The 19,264-nt window shown below is 39.8% G+C and overlaps 1 long non-coding RNA gene across 1 annotated transcript in view; it reads right to left on the bottom strand.

Moving 5' to 3' along the window:
* The window catches only part of LOC121016311 (uncharacterized), a 71,072-nt gene that overhangs the window by 17,802 nt on the left and 34,006 nt on the right, over positions 1–19,264 (bottom strand). Inside the window, exon 2 of the long non-coding RNA XR_005784219.1 lies at positions 12,222–12,326. This is a non-coding gene — a long non-coding RNA (uncharacterized LOC121016311). The remainder of the gene's footprint in view (positions 1–12,221; positions 12,327–19,264) is intronic.

Here is a 19,264-nt window from a genome sequence, read left to right as displayed (position 1 = left end):
TCAGAGGAGAAGAAACAGTTCTGTGGGATAGGCCATGGGTTATCATTTAAAAATAATCTCTTTTCTGAAAAACTATGACCTCACACTTGAGGGTATCTCATAGTTGGTACAATAAGGTAAAATATATCAGTCTCTGAATAGTCTTTCTGTTGCGGTTGGGGGGGGGGGGGAAAAGGAAAGAAAAATAGGCAGAAAGAGAAGAAACAGAAGGGAATAGAAGCCATCTGAAATAAATGATCTCATTAAAGGACTTTTGGAGGAAAGGTCAGAGTCAGAATTAGCCTTTGGAATTAGACTGAGATTTGAGTGTCAGTTTTGCCACTCATTAAATGACCTTGGGCAAATATTTTTAACCACTCTGTGCCTTGAGTTCCCAATTTGTAAAATGGGATGTGTTATGTGAAGACCTGGTGAATTTTGCTACATTGGCTCTTAATGTTTATTTCTAAACAAGTTCATCATTTTCACTTTTAATAACCCAGTATGGTTGACAGTCTCTGATGTTGTCCCCAATGACCCATATTTCCTGGTAGTCACAGCCTTGTGGAATCCCCTCTCCTTGAGTGTGGGTTTGACCTAGTGAGTTGTTTCTAATGAGCAGAGTATAGAAGAAATAATGGGATAACATTTCCTATATTAGGCTATAAAATGACTGGCTTCTGTCTTTCATTCATTCTCTTTGTCTTTCTCTCTCTCCCTCTCTCTTTCTCTCGGATCACTTTCACTGAGGAAGCATCCTGCCACGTGGCAGGCAACTATATGGAGATGGCCACATGGTGTGGTAAAGAACTGAGGCCCTCAGTGAAACAATACAGAGAAACTGAAATCTGACAAAAACCACGTAAGTGAGTTCAAGAGTGGGTCTTTCATTCCCAATCAAGTCTTGAGCTGATTGGAGCCCCAGGAAACAGCTTGGCTGCAATCTCATGAGAGACCTTGAACTAGAGATGTTCAGCTAAGCTCCTCCCAGATGCCTGACCCATAGATAATGTTTGAGACCACATTTGTTGTTTTCAGCTTCTAACTTTTGGAATAGTTTGTTATGCAGCAATATATAACTGATACATGGCTCATATCTATCTCACAGTGGGCCCAGTTGTGTTCACGTTGTGGTTATTTTTCCAGTTTTAGAATGTATAATTAGAATAGATATACGTAGCAACCGGCAGAGTCCCCACAGTGGTTCTCTGACACATAAAATGAGGGCTATTGTGGTAGGAAAGACCAAGTGAAAGCCACTAGAACTATCTGTACCTACAAGAACAGTAAACCAAAAGCAATACTGCATTCTTGGGGGAATTGCAGAGATTGATGCTACTTGGAAGGACTTACAAGATGCAGGGGTTGTGACTCAACCAGAATGACAATAGGCTGTCATAAATTTAATAGGTGGTGGCACCAATTGTAGTTGCATTTCCAGATGTGGTTTTGTTGCTGGAGCATATCAATACATCTCTGGTATGCAGTTATAGATGTGGTAAATGCTTTTATTTTTGTACCTGTTCGTAATGACCATCAGAAGCAGGTGGCTTTCATCTGGCAAAGCAGCAATCCACCCTCTCTGTCCTACCTTGGGGGTCTCTCAACTCAAATCATATGTCACAATCTAACCTACAAGAACCTTGCTTGCCTTCTTCCATAGGATATCACACTAGTCCGTTACTTTGATGATTTTATGCTTACTGGACATGGTGAGCAGAAAGTAGCAACTATTCTAGACACATCAATAAGACATTTGTGTGCCAGGGAGTCGGAAATAAATTCCACAGAAATTCAAGGACCTGCCACCTTGGTGAAAGTTGTAGAGGTCCAATTATCTGAGATATGAAGAGATTTCTCAACTAAGATGAAGGGCAAGTTGCTGCACCTGGTTCCTCTTACCATGAGGAAAGAGGCACCATGCCTACTGAAATTCTTTTAATTTTTGAGGTAACATATATCTCATTTGGATATGCTACTTTGACCCATTTACTGAATGACCTGAAAAGCTGTCCATTTTGAGTGAATCCCAGAATAAGAGTAAGCTCTGCAACAGGTCAAGCTGCTATGCAAGCTGTTCTTCTAATTGAGCCATATGACTCAGAAGATAAGATAGTACTTGAAGTATTAGTGTCACATAGGGATGCTGTTTGGAGCCATTAGCAGGCCCCTATCCTACAGGTGAATCACAGCACAGACCCTAAGAGGTTTTTTTAGCAAAGCTATGCTTTCCCCTTTTGGGATCCAGTTTTTGGCTTGTTACTGGGACTTAGTAGAGACTAAATGCTTGGCCATGAGCTACCAGGTTATCATATGACCTGAGATGCTCACCATCAATATCATCTGATGCAGATCCTGAAGGCACAAATAAATTGCATGAGGAAGTGGCCCAGATGTCCATCCCCCCTACTCCTGCTACATTTCCTTCTTTCTCTCAACCACACTGATGGCTTCATGATGAGTTCCCTAGGATTAGTTGACTGAGGAAGAAAACACTTGAACTTGGTTTACAAATAACTCTTCAGGGTGCCTGGGTGGCTCAGTTGGTTAAGTGTCTGACTTTGGCTCAGGTCATGATCTTGCAGTTGGTGAGTTTGAGCCTTGCATCGGGCTCTGTGCTGACAGCTCAGAGCCTGGAGCCTGCTTTGGATTCTGTGTCTCAGAATCCAAATTCTCTCTCTGCCCCTCCCCCATTTGTGCACGTGCTCTCTCTCTCTCTCTCTCTCTCTCAAATAAATAAATGTAAAAAAAATTTTTTTAAACCCAATTAACTCTTCAAGATAAAGCAGGGCTGGCCATCTGCTTTATCTTCAAGATAAAGTGGACAGCTGTAGTACTATAGCCTCATTTTGGGACAGCCCTGAAAAACAGTGTTGAAGGAAAATCTTTCCTGTGGGCAGAACTTTGTGCAGGACATATAGTTGTTCATTTTGCCTGGATTAATAAATAGCCAGACATATGGGTCTACATTAACTCATGGGCTGGGGCTAATGATTTGACTGGATGGTCAGGGACTTGGAAGGGACACATTGGAAAATTGGTGACAAGGATATCTGGGCAAGATATATGTGGATAAACCTCTCCAAATGGACACAGAATATGAAAATATTTGTGCCCCATACAAATGCTCACCAAGGAAGGATTTAAATAATCAGGTGAATAGGGTGACCTATTCTGTGGATGTCAGTCAGCCCTCTTCTCCAGTCATTCCTGTTATTGCTTAATGGGTTCATGAACAAATGGCCATGGAATCAGGATGGAGGTTATGCTGGGCTCAGCAACATGAACCTTCACCATCCAGGGCTTATTTGGATAAAAGTACTGCTGAATGCCCAATCTGCCAATAGCAGAGACTAACATGGAGACCCCCAAATGGCATTATTTCCTGGGGGATCAGCCTGATTGCAGGTTAATTACATTGGTCTGCTTCTATCATGAAAGGAATAGCATTTTGTCCTTATAACATAGGATTTGCTTTTTCTGTTTATCTTCCTGCAATGCTTCTGCCAAAGGTACTATTTGTGAACTGACCAAATATTTTATCCAAAAGCATAGTACTCTACACTGCATCACTTTTGATCAAGAAACTCACTTTATATGAAGTTAGGCAATAGGTCCATGCTCATGGGATTCACTGGTCCTACAATGTTATTTATAATTCTGAAGCAACTGATGTAGTAGAATGGTGTAATCACTTTTCTTTTTTAAAACTTTTTTTTTTAACGTTTATTTATTTTTGGGACAGAGAGAGACAGAGCATGAACGGGGGAGGGGCAGAGAGAGAGGGAGACACAGAATCGGAAGCAGGCTCCAGGCTCTGAGCCATCAGCCCAGAGCCTGACGCGGGGCTCGAACTCACGGACCGTGAGATCGTGACCTGGCTGAAGTCGGACGCTTAACCGACTGCGCCACCCAGGCGCCCCGTCACTTTTCAAAGGCTCAGTTAAGGCATCAAGTAGGTGGCAACACTTTGTGAGGCTGGAGCAAGGTCCTTCAGATTGTGATAAATGCTCTAAATCAATATCCATTATATTGCTGCCTCTCCCATAGTGAGATTCACAAGTCTAGGAATTAAGGGGATAGAAAGTGAAGTTGTTGCTATCATTATTACCCCTAGTGATCTTCTAGTACAATTTTTGTTTCCCATTACCACAAGGTTAGGCTCTGCTGCTCTGAAGTCTTAGTTCCAAAGGGAGGAATGCTTCTACCAGGAGACACAACAGTGATTCCAATGAACTGGAAGTTGAGACTGCCACCTGGCCACTGTGGGCTCCTAAGGCCACTGAATCAACAGGCAAACAAGGGATTTACTAAATGGCTGTGGGGACTGATCTTGACATCAAGAGATAATTGAGTTACCATTGTACAGTGAGTATTTCTGGAATGTGGGAAATCCTATAGAGCAACTTTTAGTACACCAATATTTTGTGATTATTAAGACAATGGAGGGGGCGCCTGGGTGGCGCAGTCGGTTAAGCATCCGACTTCAGCCAGGTCACGATCTCGCGGTCTGTGAGTTCGAGCCCCGCGTCGGGCTCTGGACTGATGGCTCAGAGCCTGGAGCCTGTTTCCGAGTCTGTGTCTCCCTCTCTCTCTGCCCCTCCCCCGTTCATGCTCTGTCTCTCTCTGTCCCAAAAATAAATAAATGTTGAAAAAAAAATTAAAAAAAAAAAGACAATGGAAAACTCCAACAAACTCCAATTCACGCAGGACTGCTAATAGCCCAGACCCTTCAGGAATAACATTTGGAAACAGGCAAATAAATGTAACCAATTGCAAAAAAAGAACTGTAATCTTTTATGAGTATTATAGAGAAAAAATATATATATATGTAGAGAGAGAGAGAGATATATAGAGAAAATATTTTTGTTTTCCTCCTTCTCTTCCACTTCCTTATCTAAGATGTGCTATGTATAATTAACATCATATCTCAATATTTAAGCTATAAGATGTCAAAGAGTGAAGTGTGAATTAGATGGTAGAAGGATAAAGATCACTCAACATAAAAAGGATCTTTATTCTCCTTTGCTCAAAGGGTTAACACAGGAGTTGGCAAACTATGGCCCAAGTGCTGGCCATCTGCTTTTGTAAATAATGTTTAGTTGGAATATAGCCACATTCATTCAGTTACATATTGTCTATGGCTACTTTCATACTACCATGTTAGTAATGAATAGTTGCAACAGAAACCACGTGGCCTGCAAAACCTAAAATATTTACTATTTGGCTCTTTAAGAAAGAGTTTTTTGACCTCTGGGTTAGCATGCTACTGGTTTTGTGGGGATAGTTATATTGTATGAGGCAGAAGGATGACTTCATTATTATCTTTATTGGGGATTAAATATGGAGATAAGCATGGGTGTCAAGTTGGTGAAGAACAGATTGTGGTGGCTTTATAAGGTGTCATCTTGGCCAGATTGAACTACATTTCTCAGAATTCCCTTTCTAGTATATTTCCAGTTAGGTTGGACCACAAGATTCTCGTGGGCAATTTGGTGAGTGTAAGTAAAGCAATAGCTCACTTTTTTGTAGGTTACATACATTGTCTCCTGGCCCTCCTTGGTGTGGGACAGTGGCCAAGATTGGAACTGCTCTGTCTCCTTCAGGATTCTCTTTCAGCTCCTTATTCATTCAGAGGAGTTATTAGATGTTTGCATTCCTGTTGTGATGTTCACTATTGATTGCTAGTGTGTACTCAGTGTGTGTGTGTGTGTGTGTGTGTGTGCACATGCTTGTGCTTGTGTGTGTGTGCATGCATGTGTATGTGTGTGTTTAGCTCCATGACAAAAGGCTGAGGCTTCTGTATGACCAAAGTCAGAAGCAAGAACTGACATTGGTTTTAGCCTATCCTCATATGCATCAGCTTGTACTCTTCCCACTTTACATCCCGACTGTTTGCCCTGTGGACTTCAAGTTCCAGTATCAGATGCAATGACAACAACCTTAGAGAGACTGTTTAGCTAGATCCTACAACTGCATCAGGTCAAACCTCTGTATATATGGATGACCAATCCATTATGTACAGATATTTCATATGACTAAACCCTAACTGATATGCCCAATAATAATTTATAAAGGTTAAAATATTAAGTAGGTATATTTGTTTTTTCTATCCTTCTGTTGTTAATTTCTTTCTTTTTTAAATTTTTTTTATTAAAAAAATTTTTTAACGTTTATTTATTTTTGAGACAGAGAGAGACAGAGCATGAACGGGGGGAGGGTCAGAGAGAGAGGGAGACACAGAATCTGAAACAGGCTCCAGGCTCTGAGCTGTCAGCATAGAGCCCGGCGCGGGGCTCAAACTCACAGACCGCGAGATCATGACATGAGCCAAAGTTGGATTCTTAACCGACTGAGCCACCCAGGCACCCCAATTTCTTTCTTTTTTAAAAAAGATTTTGTTTTTGAGTAATATCTATACCCAATGTGGGGCTCAAACTTACAAACCCGAGATCAAGAGATGCATGCTCTACTGACTGAGACAGTCAGGTGTCCCTTCTAGTGTTCATTTCTAAGTCTTATTGCATTTTGTTCAAAGTGCTTGCATGAATACTGCCTTTTAGAGTTTGTGACGGTTTTATTTATGACATAATACAAGGCCAGTTTTTGAAACCGTTTTCACATATGTTTCAGAACAATGTGTAGTCTCTGTTGAGTTCAAAGTTCTATAGAACTTGTTACTATGCTATATAAATTCTGCATACACTTAGTCAATTTTGTCTATTTTTTATTATGACAGTGGCCCTGTTAACATCTTTTATTATGACAGTGGCCCTGTAAACTTCTCTGTATTTCTGGTATTTTTGCTTTATAAATTTTTGAAATTATATTATTAGGCGCATAAAAGTTCATGAGTGATTTAACTTCTTCATGGACCATACATTTTATCAATATGAAATATCTATTTTTCACCCCTTTTAATGTTTTTATACCATCTTATCCCCTTCCATTACTACTTAATTAGTAATTGAAATAATATGAAAAATGCTTAGTGTCACGCCTGAATAATAGTACACAGGTAATAAATGGTAGCTGCTGCTATTATTTTGGGTCCCACTGTGTACAGTTGTCTTTTGGGAGACAAAGAGGAAAAGAAAGGACTGAAGGACTCTAGTTTAAGAAAAAGAGCAACTGCCTCACAGGCACTGCATAGTGATGCTTAGGGCTTCTTTTCCCCTGAACAAGGTGATGGAACTCCAGGGAAGAGAGGCTCTTAGGCTTGGACAAATCACCAGAAAGCCTGCCAAGAGAGGTCTCCTAAGCAGCCAAGAGAAAATAACAGAAACATATTTTCTTGTTGGATTTTGGCCTTTCTGCTTTTGAGGCCCAGCTGAAACCAGGGATGGAAAAAAAAGCAAAACAAGGTCGGACCTAGTAGTAGACATGTTTCTGTGGTTGGAAGGTCAGATTAATCTCTTTGGAGGTCCCCTCAGATTTGGGCACGTATAGGCCTATAAAAGCAATGCTCAAAGCACTGATAATTCTCCACCCAGTGGAATTCTCACCTCTGTCAAACTTAGATATATTAAAGATTCTCTTCTCACTGCCCCATTCCCCACATCTGCATCTCTCAGGTTTGCCCTGCAGTTGAGTCCATTTTATTTTATTAGAGGTTCTCATTCCTGTTGTGATGTTCACTATAGATTGCTAACTGCCCTTAGTGTGTATGCATGCTTACGCATATGTATGTTTACCTCTGTGTGTGTGTGTGTGTGTGTGTGTGTGTGTGTGTCTGTATGTATGTATGTATGTATGTATGTAGGTATGTTTTTAGAACCCCTAAATCAGGGTAGCCTTGTTAACTGGATACTTGATTGTTTAAAATCCTTTGACTCCAAAAACCTGCCACCTGCCTGAAATTCTTCACTTCTCTTTAACTTGCTACCTGAAATTCATAGAATCAAAAAAGATTAAAACTTGAAGGTACCTTAGAGATTAATTAGTGCAAGGATCTCATTTCACTAAAGAGCGAAGTGGAGTCCAGAGAGGTGAAGTGATTTGCTCCAAATCACACTAGTGAGAGGCATCCTGGAGTATCTGGGGGTGGGAGAAAGTACATTCTAGGTGGTAGGAATGGACAAAATGGAGATTGACAGGCACATAGCTTCTGCTGTTCTGGCCTTACTACTAACAACACAACACACTTTTAAGAGAAAATCCCAACTGCAATGGCAGCACAGTAACAACAACTACAACTCATTTGTACTGTGTTAAAAACTTACCATATACATTGTCTCACGTAAGCTCACTCCATGAGAAGTAACTATTATCACTAGTGTAGTGAAGATAAAATTGGGGCCAAGAAAATAGGAAAATCCATGGAAAATAGATAATGTGTCCTTAGGAGCCTGCTGGATATGCTGGTGGTCTGTCCCTCCCTTTCTTCTTCCTAAGAGAACCACAATTTTGTTCAGGTTTCTTGTTCTTCCCACATTTATGTGCCTTGGGGAAGATGACCACAATCCCAAGTTCTAGGGATGGCTTTGATTGGCTTAAGAGGAGGCTACTTGGACCATTTTGATGGGATGAAAAGCTATGTGTGTGGTGTAGTGTTCATCAGGAAAGCCTTTCTTTACTCTTCTGAAGAAACACTGGAACCTCTTTTCCTTTCCTACTAGGGAGGAATGAAGAATCATGCAGTTCCAATTGCCACAGGACCACAGCTTCGGAATGAAGCTGACAGAGACAACAAGCCTGAGAAGTAGAAAGAATCTGAGTCTTTTAGGATCTCACTGACTTGCTAAAGCAACTAAGCCTAGAGCTTGCCTTACTTTTGGATTTGTAGTTAAGTGAGCCAATATATCTCCTCTAGAGACCAGTTTAGGAGACTTTTCTATTACCTTTAGCATCCTATAGCAGGGACAAAGGGATGAACCTCATAGCTAAGAATAAATTCAGCTTACTTCTGTAAGGAATGGCTCTGCTGATCTTTCTGATACATTTAAACATCTCTCTCTTCAATTAATATAAAGTACAATATGAAGAAGCTGGAAAAATATGAAATATTTTTCTTACAGATCTTTTAATCCACTATCAGAGTCAGCATTCCTGTATGGCTTCTAAAATGTGCCAGCTTTGTGCCAGATTATAATCAAATCCTGGCTCCATTACTTCCAAATATATGACCTTAGGCAAGTTAATTTGCCCCTCTGTGCCATAGTATCCTCAACTGCAACAATGGGTTAGTAATAGTGCCCACTTTACAGAGTTGTTGAGATTAAATGAATTAATATATGTGGAGAGATTTAAAAGTGTGAGTATACAGTAAAGGCTCAAAACATTTAAATATTTTTATGGTGAAAAGCAGAAAGAATAAGCCAAGACACCTAATTATTATAAATAATATATACTAATAATAATATATGCTAATGTGGTTTTGGTATATTTATTAATATATTACTTATCATGTGCCAAGTATCTGGGTAGGTATTTTACATGTATTTTCTCTAATTCAAATAATAACTCTCTGAAGTAGGATTGATTCACTTCATTTCCAGATGAAGAAACTGGTGTTCACAGAGGCTAAGGGATGTAGTCAAAGTTACATGTCCAGTGACTGTAGAGCCAGGATTTAAACCCAGGTGTAACTCCAGAGCCTATTCTCTTTCCCCTATCATGCAGCTTTCCAGAGCACCTCTGGTGGGGAACAATGAAGTTAGGGTCAGGAACAACTCTAAGAAAGAGCAGAGAAAAAAGAGAGCAAACAGAAAGTCGGGCATAAAAGAAATAGAAGTGTTTGGAGATGGGGAAAGGCTCAGACCCATATTGAAGCTATCCCCTGAATGCTGTGCCTTTTTCCAAATGACCAGAATTGCAATAGAAGGTGCTGTTCCCTCTGAGTGATATTTCCCAAGTCTGAGAAGATGGGATGCACTAGGAATTCTTTCAGCCTTGCCATTTGAGAATGGAGAAGCAGGGAAAGAAGTGAAAGCAGTGAAATTAGAAATTCAAATGGCATATGATGAAATCACTTTGGACACCACAGTTATTAACCCCAAGTTGGCTCATTCCTCTAAATCTTGAGCTCCATCTCAAGTGTACTATACATTAAGTGCCAGAAAGTATTGATCTCTTCTTTCATACAGCTAGTACATCTCTCCACCACTGAAATGCAAAGAAGCAATAAATGCTGAATGCGAAGTTTCTTCTGGAAAGACCAGTAGTGAACACATTCTAAAGATGAGGCAGCAGTGATAAGTATCTTTCTGAAAAATGGAGACCTCCGATAGGAAGACCTATCCTGGAGGATCTGCCAAGGAATTTTTTACTATGGGGATTCACCCTAAGCACATTCACTCAAATAATAAAGTGGTAGTGGCATTTGAAAGAATTTAGAAAGGTCTTTAAACTCTGATCTTGTCAGAATAGATTGTTGCAAAATGTTCCAGATAGTTCTTTAGAGCTTCATTTGAAGACCTTGACATAAGTCCAAAGCAAATCTCTGCCGTAAAAGTTGTATTAGTAGCATGATTAAGCATTACGTGGTATTCTTTGCAGAGAGGTGTTCATTTGATGAGGAATTGGGGAAAGCTTTTTCATAACATTATTGCAGCTCTTTGCAAAGACTTCAGTAAATTCTGGCTTCTGTCCTTGGTCAGAAGTTAACCACCACTAGTTAAGATAATTAGTAGTACATAAAACAATGCTTGAGGTTTAACTCAACAGAGTGTGGGAATGGAAGGATGAAGGGGGAGGAGACACCAAGTGCCAGACTTAATTGCCAGAGGCAAAGTGAGTGTGTTGGTCTCTGAATAGGCCATAGGCCAGACAGTAACCAGAATGATTTGATCTATAGAGATTCTGGTGTTGGTTAATTGTTTAGGGGATTCTTGGCATGGAAAGAGATGCCTAACCTGCTAAAGCCCTACTCGACTTGCAATCTTTTAAAAGAGAAGTCTAGTGAGTAAGAACTTGGCTTACATTACCCCTAAAGTGAGTCCTAGCACTCACTCAATTACTAGACCTAGATAATTTCACAATGCAGAACACCTAGAGTGGAGACTTGATCAAGGCTACTAATGTCACAGGAACAAACTGTGAATCTTCCCCTTGTCTTCCCCCATAGATCTGAAACCACTTACTGGGTAAATGTGATCAAGAGAAAAACACACACTCAAAACATTCACAGGCTCTTCAGCACTCACCCTGGACTTACACTAATTTATGGGGGCCCAAAAGCACATTAACACTGAGCCTTATAAGGGACAGTTATTAAATAGAATTTTAACCCATTGCAACTTATGGTTGGTCCTGTGGGACCCCAAACTCTTTTCCCATGGCTATTTTCCCATGATCTAAAGATAAAGATAAAATTGGACAATCTCAGCACCTGCAGGCATCTTTACATTGACTCCTTTACTCAGGGCCTATGGGCTTTTACAACAGAGAGGGCCAAGTGTAAGCTCTTGGAATAACCCCTCGTTGGCAAAATGCTTACAGAAAAGCAATATTACTGCCTTACACCCATTACCACCTAGCAATATATTGTACAATTGTTTGTTTGTATATGGTCTTTTTCCTTCCCTAGCATGTAATCTCCTTGAGGGCAGATATTTTGCCTATCCTGTTCACTGCTCTATCCTCAGTGTCTAGGACAATGACTGGCACATAATACATATTCAATTAATATTTATTGACTACATAGATGACTAAATTTCTGAAGGAGATTTCAGAAGTCAATGCCATCATCAAAGATTTGAAAGATACAGGTGTGGTAATTCCTACCACATTTCTATTTAAGTGAATATGGATGGGCCTTGGAGTATAAAAGTGAATAATCATAAACTTAATGATCTGGCATTTCAAACTGCAACTTTGGTCCAAGTGCGGTGTTCTTACTGGAACAACAACAACAAACATGCTTCTGACACTTGGACCACAGCTAATCATCTAGTAAATGATTTTTTGTATTTCCTACCCCAATAAATATAAACACTTCAGACAGGTTGATTTTACTTTACAGTAAAATTTCAGTACAATTTCACTGTCCTACTTCAGCTATGCATCAACTTTTTGCAACTGTACTATATCTGCTAAACCAAATCTTGACCATCTTATTATCCCACAGGATATTATTATGCTTTGCTCTATTGATGACATCATGCTTATAAGACTGTGTTTTAATTAACTACTTTGCATTTAAACTACCCCAAAATTTAGTGACTTAAAACAAAAATAAATATTTATTTCTCACAGTTTTTATGGATCAAAAATTCAAACAGGAAAGGGTAGGGAGGGCTTACCTCTACTGTGATGAAGGGGCCTCAGCTAGAAGGCTCTAAGGCTGGAGTTGGAATAATATGAAGGCTTCTTCACTCATGTGTTTGGCAACTGATACTGGCTGTTACCTAGCAAGGTTCCAAGGCAATTGTTGAGAGAGAAAGAGAGAAGGGATGGGAAGAGAGAGAGAGAGAGGGAGAGAGAGAGAGAGAGAGAAAGAGGGAGTTAAGCTGCATCCTTTTTATAACTTAGTCTTGGAAATCACATAGCATCACTTACTTCGTTGGTTGGGGGAGGCACAAGCACCTACCCAGGTTAAAGAGGGGAGGGAACTTCACCAACCTCTTAGCAGGAGCAATGACAATCACATTGTAAGAAAAACATGTGGGGTGGGGTAAATATAAAGTGTGGATATATTTGGGAAATACAATCTGCCACATATTCAGAAGTAGCAGGTATGCTAGATACATATGCATACCAAAAAATGAGAGATGAAGCCTTTGAAAATGCAGTGGTCTACTAGTGATCAAATGCAATTAATGAACTATGACTAAATCCTGGTTTGAAAAAAACAGCTATAAATCACTGTAGTCTCTATCCATAATTCCTAACTTGAATATAAGACAAATTTTGTTATCCCACTGTTCTGTATAGGCGTATTTGTGGTGTTTAAATACAAATTTTAGTTCATAGGTTGTTGAATATCAATATGAAGTTGTATTAGACTAAAGAGGAAATGGGTAACACCCAGAAATTCTGCATGAAATTTTGCATTGTCTCCCTTCAGAGAGGAGGTGAGTACATTTTTGGTTATTATGAAGAAAAGATGCATTATATTTAGTAGAAGTGTGTGTGTGTGTGTGTGTGTGTGTGTGTGTGTGTGTGTGTATGTGTGTGTGTGTCTAGGTATAGAAACAAGGGTGTATATGGATATTGACTATTCAAAGGAGTGAGTAGTGGAACCTGATATTCTATAGGAAAATCAATTTCTTGCTTAAAATCCATTTCTGTTGCTTGCAAACAAAAAACCCAACTGATATAATTCCTCACATCAGAGAGAGTAACAGCAGCCACAGGATGAGAAGTAAACTCCATCATCCAGACCAACATCTGGGAGAGAAACAGCAATGGCAGTCAGTGATGATGGAAGATTTTGCTACCAACTGAAGACCATAGGAAAACTGCACCAGTAGCCATTACAAGGATTAAATGAGTCAACCTTTGAAAAGCACTTACTATAGTGGCTAGGTAGCAAGGACCATACAAGTGCTGTTCAACAATAAGAAATTAAATAGTGCTAGCAAGAAAAATTAAACAGCATATAAGTTTGGGGGGATTTCCACAAGGAAATAGAGGGAATTGGGGAGGCTAAATATCCCAGTCATTCTGTGATGGTGGTTTAGAGCCAAAGATACTTTTGCTACCTTTGAAATGGTTATCCATGCTCTAGACGGCCTTCTCCTGGCAGACAAAGATTCCTCACTTCATCCTACTGCCACCACTTTAGTCCACCTCTAGGCATTTCTGCCTAGATGACTGTACTATCCTATTAATTGTTCCCTGTAACTTCCACTCTCAACCTCCCTACAACCCATTTTTCACATTACAACCAGGATGATGAAATTGAAAGTCTAATTGTGACATTCTCTCAGATGAAAATCCTCCATCGTTTCTTTCCTACTGATGCCAGCCAATATCTCACTGTTTTTTTTCAATTCTCCCTCTAACTTTGGAAAGTTCTCTTCAAGTGACCATGGTAAAAGAATAGCAAGGTCTAAATTCTGAGCATATCTCTAGAGTTTACCATTGCTAGTGAAGAACAACATCAACAAAATTAATCTAACATCCATTTAATGACATATATACTAGTTACTATGCAGTATGGCAGTTAAATATAATCAGTCTATGAGTGCATCAGGGTATGAGAGCTCAGTGAGAAAATCAGACCACTTAAATATTATGGAATAAAGATCTATTATAGCAATAAGACCTTTCAGAATTAGGGAAAATTTGGAGAAGTAAAGCCCAAAATACAGAGTTAGAGGATGAGATAAAATTGCTCATCAACCTTCCTGACACACTGGCATGATTGAGCAAGTTACAGCCTACTGGGGAATTTGGGGAGCCAGGCACATCAGTTGCTGAAGTGAGTATGTGAAGAGGTGGTGGAGAAATCTATGGTAAGCTATTGCCTTTGCATCTGAGGGCAGGCCTGGGTTGCTGTTGGTTGGCAGTGTCAGCAGCTGGAAAGAAGAGCTAGACATGCAGTGGGGAGGGCCAGGCTAAGCTAGAACACATCAGTACTTCTAACATCTCTCACTGCATCTAACCACAACTTTCAGAGCGTGCTGCTGTTTCACTTCTGCCTTCTAAGTCTTGTCCACATTTTTTGTTTGGACAACTTTAACATAGAACCACCCAGGGAAAGAGATTCTGGACAAAGTTGTTCTAGTTTAGCCAGGTTAGTACAGTACAAATTCATTACACTCAGTAAACATTTAGATAAATTACTTGTTTATATTTCTTTTAAGCCATTTAACCAAATTGCTAGGTTTTGCCTTCTTGTTCGGTTCATGGACTCTTTATGCAGGAAAATTTTTGTTGTTTTCTCTGATTTTAAATATTCATTAATCATCACCACAATCATATTCATATGTACTGTCTTAGTCAACTTGAGCTGCTGTAACAAAATACCATAGTCTACATGGCTTAAAAAGGCAAACATTGATTTCTTACAGTCTGGAGGCTGGGAAGTCTAAGAGTAAGGTGACTGCAGATTTAGTATCTGTTGAGAGCTCTCTCTTCCTGGTTTGCAGATGGCTGCCTTCTTGCTGTGCTGTCACACAATGGAGAGAGAGATGACTCTGGTCTCTTTCTCTTCTTATAAGGACACCAATCCCATAAGGGAGTTCTATCCTCATGAACTCATTGACATCCAACTCCCTCTCAAATGCTCCAATCCCAAATACCATCACATTGGCGAGTAGTGTTTCAACATATGAATTTGGCAGGACACAAACATTCAGTCTGTAGTATGCATGCACACATTTACATGCACACACACACACACACCTAAACACACACACACCAGAAAGTTATGGGTTTCTTTAAGGTGTGTTGTAGATTGGGTTCCCTAGAAGCAGATCCTGAAATGGGGATTCCTGTTCAAGTGATTTGTTGCAGGAGTACTCTTAGGAAAAAGCAATGAGGGAAGCAGGTTAGAGTAAGGGAAGAATATGGTCTCAACTGGATGCAAGCTTAAATCTGATCCCCTGGAGAAGCTCTGGAGCATAGTTTGCTCCAGCTAGCCCCATCTCAAGGCAAGGGCACTGGCTCTTTTTCCTCTCATGCCAGTCAGTCACTGGCTGAGGTCTGTTGGTGGGGTGGTGGGTGGATGCAAAGCATTTGGCTGAGGGCAGTTCTCCAGAGAGCAGGCAGCTATGACAATTATAAGTCAACACTTACTTTGTAAAGGGGATGGAGTGCAGCCCAATCTCATCCACTAAAAGATGCTTTAGGAGCAGAAATCTCTATATAGACAGTGTGAGGGAACTCAGTCAGCTGAAACAGAAGGCCCACAACAGAATCTTCTGTTCTACTCCCTTTGTTTCTGTTGTGACCTGAGACATGCCACTGATTCTGTAGCAGTTTGGTGTCTTGACTCCTATTTCTAGATATCCCTCTGTGGCTCACTGCTTGGTTATGGAGGCTACATTTGCCATTGGATTTGCCATGGTTCCTATTTTCTCTCTTGTGTTACTGACCTCAGGTTGCCTGGGGCTGATGTTTGGATGTCCACTTCTATTTCACTGCTCATCAGGGTTCTCAGGCTCCCTCTACCCTAGCACCCCACCTCCCACCTCAGCATTGTTATGTGCAACATAACATAATCACACCCATAAAAAGAAAGAGTTTCCACACATAGCTGGTCTTTCCCTCATTCCACAGAACTGTCTCTGTGGTTTGCTTACTAGCTCTGATCCTATCATTGCTCTCCTTTTTCCTCAGTATTTGTTATTTATTGCTGTGTAACAAATAATTCACAAATGTAACAGCTGAAAACAAAAACATTATCTCATCATTTTTGTGAGTTGGAAATTTGAGAGCAGCCTAGGTGGGCAGTTGTGGTTCAGAGGGTCTCATAAGGCTGCAGTCAACATGTTGGCCATGACTGCAATCATATGAAGGCCGACTGGGATGGAAGAGCTGATTCCAAGATGGTGCCCTCACAGTCCATTTGGCAGAAGGCCTCAGTTTCTTCCTCTTGGAAGGAGACCGTCATTTCTCACTACATGGAATTCTCCATAAAGCTACTTGATTGTTCCCAGGACATGGTAGTTTACATCTCTCAGAATGAATGATCCAAGAGCAAGTGATTCAATGTCTTTTAAGACCTAGTCTCAAAACTTATGGACAGTTACTTTTGCCAAAATTATTTGTTAGACATGAGTCATTAAGTCCAGTCTATAACCAAGGGGAGTGGAATTAAACTCCATTTCTTCAAAAGAGATGTATTAAAGAATTTGTGGACATGGTTTAAAACCAACATACACACATACCACAATAGCAGGGCTCTTGGGCAGCTGTTACCTGGTCCTTACCCACCTAGGATACTTGCAGATCTGAGGTAGCAGATTCTGAACCAAGAGAATGAGATTTACCTCCATGAAGGGAGATTACATGACCACTATTCTAGGACATCTAAGAATTAGTGAGAGAGAGGAATGAACAGTGAGGGGAAAAAGGAAAAAGAAAATGGGCTCTGGGGTCAGATAGACTGGGTTTCCAACCTTCACTTTGACATTTCTAACCTAGCTTGGGCAAATCATTTTATTCAAACCATTAAATTTTTTTGAGTATTAATTGTGGGTTAAGCAGTGCACTAGATAGTGGGGATAGAGGGCTGAAAAAAATTTCACTTTTGTGGTGCTTATAGTCTGGTTAATCAGACAGACATTAAATAAGCCATTTCAGTTGTGATGGGGGTTATGTGCTATTAGAGCACATCCCAAGGAGATTTAGCCTTATCTAAGGAATAAAGGAAGACCTCCTTGGAGAAGGGACATTTTAAGTTGAAATTTGGAGGATGATTAAGAGTTGGTCAGGTGATAGGAACAGATAGTGCAAAGGTTGTGAGGTACCAAGACCCCTGGATCTCTAAGGAGACAAAAGAAAGTCAGAGGGGCAGGAATATTCCTGGTGAAGGAGACAGTGGGGAGAGATGAGACTGGAAAGCTGGCTAGAGACCATACTTCTCTTGAGTCTCAGAGTCCACATTAAGGGTAGGATATCTACAGGTTCACAACAATGGTCAGGCCAACCATTGACTTTTTAAAAATGTTCCACTAATAACTTGGAGAAAATCATTTAATCATGGATTCATTTTTAAAGCTTTTTTGTTTTAATTCCAGTATAGTTAACACACAGTGTTACATTAGTTTCAGGCGTACAATACAGTGATTCAACAATTCTATACATTACTCAGTGCTCATCATGATAAGTGTACTCTTTAATCCCCATTCCCTCTTTCCCCCTTCCCCTAACCATCAGTTCATTCTTCATAGTTTGTTTCTCTTCTTGGTTTGTTTCTCTTTTTTTCCCTTTGCTTTTTTGCTTCTTAAATTCCACTTATGAGTAAAATCATATGGTATTTGTCTTTAACTGACTCATTTCACTTGGCGTTATACTCTTTAGCTCCATCCATGTTGTCGCAAATGGCAAGATTTCATTCTTTTTTTTCTGGATAAATAATATATATATTATTTATATATTATAAATATATATAATATATTTATAATATACATTAACATTATAATATATAATATAATTATATATTAATTATATATAACTAATGATATAATATTAAATATATAAATATATTTATATTAATATATAATATATAATACATATATATTACACACACACACACACATACACACACCACGTCTTTCTTATCCATTCATCTATTGATGAATACTTGGGTTGCTTCCATAATTTGACTATTGTAAATAATGCTGCAATAAATATAGAGGTGCATATGTCCTTTCAAATTAGTGTTTTCATATTCTTTGGGTAAATACCCACTAGTGCAACTACTAGATCTTATGGTAGTTCTATTTTAATTTTTTGAAGAACCTCCATACTGATCTCCACAGTGGCTGCACCAATTTGCATTCCCACCAACAGTGGATGAGGGTTCCCTTTTCTCCACATCCTCGCCAACTCTTGTTGTTTCTTGTGTTTTTGATTTTAGCCATTCTAACTCTTGTAAGATGGTATCTCATTGTGGTTTTGATTTGCATTTCCATGATGATAAGTGATGTTGAGCACCTTTTCATGTGTCTGTTGGCCATCTGGATGTCTTCTTTGGAGAAATATCTGTTCATATCTTCTGTCCGTTTTTAAATTAGATTATTTGTTTTTTGGGTGTTGAGCTGTAGAAGTTCTTTATATATTTTGGATACTAACCCTTTATTGGGTATATCATTTGCAAATATCTTCTCCCATTTCAACTATTGATTGTTTAAGTAGAGTTGTGGCTTGATGAGAGATGTACAAAACCTGGAAAATGAGTTAAAGAGGGACAAAGTGGATGCCCATTGGTGGAGCACTATAGGAGTTTAAGTGGGGAGGTGATGGTGGTGGGGGAAGTAAGAGACCATTAGGAGAGTAACAGATAGGACTTGGCCAATGACTGTGGGCTGGAGACAGGAATCAATGAACACTGTCCAAAAGGCAGATTTTTTTGATGGTGATGGTGGGTGATGGGTGGGTGGGAGCAGATTATACATTATGCTTTAGACATACAGAGTTCTAGAGACTTGTGAGATATGAACAGAAGTGTTGAAAGGCTTGGAGTTCAGGGAGGGCTGGGCTCTGAAGGCAGCTGTGAGGGTCTAGACATACATGCTACAATATCTTCCTGAATGAATGAGATGGCCAAGGCTAGAGTGTAGCAAAAGTCCAGGGAACCCTCATATTTAAAGAGCAGGGAGAAATGGAGACTGCAAAGGTCCCTGAGAAGGAACAGAGATGGGAAGAGGAGGAAAACCTGGGAGGTGTAAGG

This window comes from Herpailurus yagouaroundi, unplaced genomic scaffold, assembly GCF_014898765.1.
Source record: "Herpailurus yagouaroundi ecotype Mexico unplaced genomic scaffold, PumYag 210, whole genome shotgun sequence".
Lineage (NCBI taxonomy): Eukaryota > Metazoa > Chordata > Mammalia > Carnivora > Felidae > Herpailurus > Herpailurus yagouaroundi.
This window is presented reverse-complemented; position numbering and strand designations above follow the sequence as displayed.